Source organism: Phalaenopsis equestris, unplaced genomic scaffold (genome assembly GCF_001263595.1).
Source record: "Phalaenopsis equestris unplaced genomic scaffold, ASM126359v1 Scaffold000016, whole genome shotgun sequence".
In the NCBI taxonomy this organism is placed as follows: Eukaryota; Viridiplantae; Streptophyta; class Magnoliopsida; order Asparagales; family Orchidaceae; genus Phalaenopsis; species Phalaenopsis equestris.
This window is the reverse complement of record NW_018164458.1, coordinates 379,226-383,397: the sequence shown is the minus strand read 5'-3', so window position 1 is coordinate 383,397 and position 4,172 is coordinate 379,226.

The following is a 4,172-nucleotide window of genomic DNA, read 5'->3' as shown; positions in this document are numbered from 1 at the left end:
CTTTACATTATCCAATTCATTACATAAGAATAGTAGTTTTTAATATCTCAAAATTCTCCAAACCAATTCATCCAAAAAGGGTTATCTTTAGAATTAATATTTGTATTTAGGAGTAGTTATTAGTTGTGTTAAACTTAAGACTTACATTTAAGAGTATATGTTAGTAAAACCTCTTAAATCACACTAATAGTAGTAGATTAGAATTTGACTAAGGACCTCTTACCTCGCTTCCCTGTGGGATTGATAAACGGGACTCCACTAGAACCCTGTATTACTTGAGCGATACGTATACTTGCGTTTGAAATTGTGACTTTACAAAATCATTATAAATATATAAATCTGGGTACATAAACTCTTGCATATTAAAATTTGCATCAAGTTTTTAGTGTCATTACCGAAGGTTTAAATCTTCTAGTAGTTGTGTCAAATTCTTGTATTTTTAGGTATATAAAAAGTCGTTGTCAATAGGATGTTGTAGTAGTAAGTAGATTCAACTTTTACTTTTTCTTCCTGCTACATTTTATGAAATTGATTGCAAAATATTTAAAAATTGAAGTTTGGGGGGAAGAAAATTTTCTTTAAAAGAATGAAACTAAATTTTATTTGTCTTCAATTAGCTATATTTTAAAAATTTAGGTATTAGAGGCTAAATTTTGATAACTATATTTGTGTTTCTAAATATATAGTAGACTTAAGTAAAAGTTTTCAATAATGAAAGTTAATTCTAGAGTTAAGTATTTGGTACAAAAGAATAATACTATGCTTTTTCTATTTAAAGTAAATCAAATTATATTTTTGAAGTATTAAGAATCTTAGAGTTTCATATAAGAAGAAAAGAATGAGGCTTTATGAAAAATCTTCAAAGCTAATATGAATTTATAAAGTGAAGGAATGTGAAAAATTTTTTACTTTAAGAAGAGAATAGTGAAGTTCAAAATTATTAAAGGCTATCCAGATATAGTAATCCTCACCTGAAAAAGAAGAAAAAAACAGAAAAGGATTAAAAATGATCCTAAAAAAAAAGGAAAAATACAAGAAAAGTATGTGAGGAGAAGCTTGAGGAGATGCCTAATAAAAAATTGGCTTCACTTGAATCAACTTGAGGAAGAAGACAACTTGAGGAAGAAGAAGGAAGAAGACTTTATTACTTTTTTGTTTTTTTATATTTGAGTATTAGTATCCTTACTAATAAAGTTATCATGAAGTTCTTTTTCATATGGATATATTCTAAGTATTTTTCATATGGATATTCTAAGTGATTTTAATATGACAAATTACAATTCTTCTTGAAATGAATAGAGAATCAGAAATCTTAGACTTGACTACTAGATGTTCTTACACTTTTAGTTTTAACTTATATTGTTAAAAAATTTTCTTAAGTTATGCTATTATATTTAGTAGACCAAATTATAGAAATTTAGAAGTTAAACTCTTTACTAATAGTCATAACTTTTATGTAGTAAATGTGTTACTTGAGGATAAGTAACAGTTAGGTTCGAGGGATTTTGATTTGTCTAAAAAAGGTTCAATTTTTCATATGCTTTTAATGTCTATATTTGGTGATTTTCAATTATATTGCACTTTAAAGAAAGATATCTTGTATATTTTTGGTTTCAGGTACAGAAAATAAATTTTTGGAGTAAAAGAAGCAAAAACGGTGCAATTTGGAGAAAAAAACGGCAAGAAAGAAAATTCTGTCCTGACACATTTTGATATGTCTTTCTATGTTTAATCTCTTTTACACTTCTCACACATTTTTGAATGAAATTACACTTTAAATTAAGGTTATTTTTATGTTTATTTTGTAGTTCTATCTGTTAGGAATGCAATGCAACTGAAATGGGGCGAAACGGAGCTAAAACGGAGCCAAACGAAGCAAAATCATTGAGCTGCACAGGGTGAGTGCCGACGACGCCATAACCAGCGCCAACAACACTAGAGTGCAGAAAATGATGCCTAAACGGTGCCGACACTGTCCGAGACAGTTTGGATGCGATTCTGGGCAAATTTCTAGAAGATTCAATGTATTTGGATGCTTTTTGGAAGGTTGCTTGAGGCATCTCTTGAGAAATTCATCCCTACACTATAATAGAGTGTTTTATGTCATAAAAGGTAATGTGTGTGAGTGGAAAAATGAGCAGAATGTTTAGAGATCTTAGAATAAGAGTATAAAAGTAGATTTATATCTTTTTGGAGGGATTGATGAGGGGATTTTGAGAAAATATGTAAGGGAACGTTCTAGTATTGCATGAATCAGCTGGAGACTTTGTGGGAGAGATTTTCATCTTTCTTTCAAGAGGAAAAAACTAAGTATTGTGTTATTCATTATCTTATGATTTTGTAAACACTTATCTAGTGGATTTTCTTTGATTTAATGAAGTTTTTCATTGTGTTTTCTTCGTGCTTTGTGATGTGTTTCTCTTACTCTTTCTTCTTTTTTGGAAATAGTGGCATGAGAAGATTATGTCGTTATTTTCCTTTTAATTTTCTTTTGCAATGAGTAGGATTCATGTTTTTGATATCGGGATGCATGCTAGAATAAGTTTTAATTATAAATTGTGATGGTTTTTCAATTCCGCTCTTAATTTACTTTTCAATCTAGCCAATTGAATTGTTAAAATATGTTGTGAAGCATATGATCCGAGAAATAGAGTACGAGCTCTACAATAGAGTGAGAATCACATTTAATTCCATGGAGGAGTGTTTTCCATGAAACACATTTAAGTCCATGAAAGAGTATTTCATTCATGGGATTAAGTGCAAATAAATAGGGAAATATATTTTGTTGGGTGTAGAATTAGATATTTCTAGGGGATAGACTAAAAAACCTCAATTCAATCTTAGTGTTTAAAAACTAAAGCGAGAGTTAGCCTTCAGGGGAAGGGAAGTGAGAGCTCTGGAGTGGGAGTCAGTATCCTCCTAGCCTAGCCATAAATTTAGGGATTAAACCTAAGATTAGCCAATGATTTTCTATAACACTGAATCAGAGTAGAAAATTAAAATTACTTCTATTTGGCACATACGATATTTAATATATCTTCTTCCTTTACATTATCCAATTCGCTACATAAGAAAAGTAGTTTTTAACATCTTAAAATTCTTCAAACCAACTCATCCAGAAATGATTATCTTTAGAATTAATATTTACATTAGGAATAATTGTTATTCTTACATTTAACACTTACATTTAACATTCTATTCTTACATTTAACATTCTCATTTAGGAGTAGTTGCTAGATAAAACACCATTTTAATCGACATTCCAAACTAATGACTAATAGTAGTAAATTGGAATTTAACTAATGACATCTTTCCTCGCTTTCTCATGGGATCGATAATCGGAGATTAATCGGAAAGTCTTATATTACTTGAAGTGATACGTGCACTTGCGTAGAACCCATAGTGTGTGAACTATTTTCTATATTTTATAACATTTCAATTTTGCATTTTAGCCGCTAAATATAAATTGGGTCAAGTTTTTGGTCAACTTTTGAAAGCTAAATTATAGGGTAATTACGGGTCAGGTCAAGTTTTTGGCACCGTCTCAGAGGAATAGAATTGACATAAAACACACACAAAAATAACACACGCTCGGGGCACATTGACCAAAGGAAAATATATTGAGATTTTCATACCTATTTTATACTGTTTTTGATGATATTGCACTTAAAAAAATGTATTTTTGATGTTTTATTGCAGGAAAGATGAATTAGGGTCATTGGAGCAAAAAGATGCAAAAATGAGTGAATTTGGAGCGAAAAGGACCAAAATGTGTAGAATTGAACTAGGGCGCCAACAGCGCCATCGACCCCGCCGACGACGAGATTTTCCCGAGACTCCAAAATTAATTCATTAAGAAGGTCCGCCGACGGCGCCCTCAAGGCCGCAGACGGTGAGCTCGGCGGTTATGCCCAATCAGACTTTGGATAAGGCCAAATTTTAAAAGAATGCTTAGACAACTCTTGGAAAAGCTCATCCACAACTTTAAAAGACTATTTTGGCAAAAAAAATGAAGGAGGAGAAGGAAGCGGAAGGGATCCTGGAAGTGTGAAACAAGTGTAGAGAGTCTAAATTGTGAGGAATTCTTTGAGAGATTGTAAGAGTGGAGGGAAAGTGAGAGATTTCTTCATCCTTGCTACTTCGAAGAGGAATTCTGTATGCTGTAAAGAAAG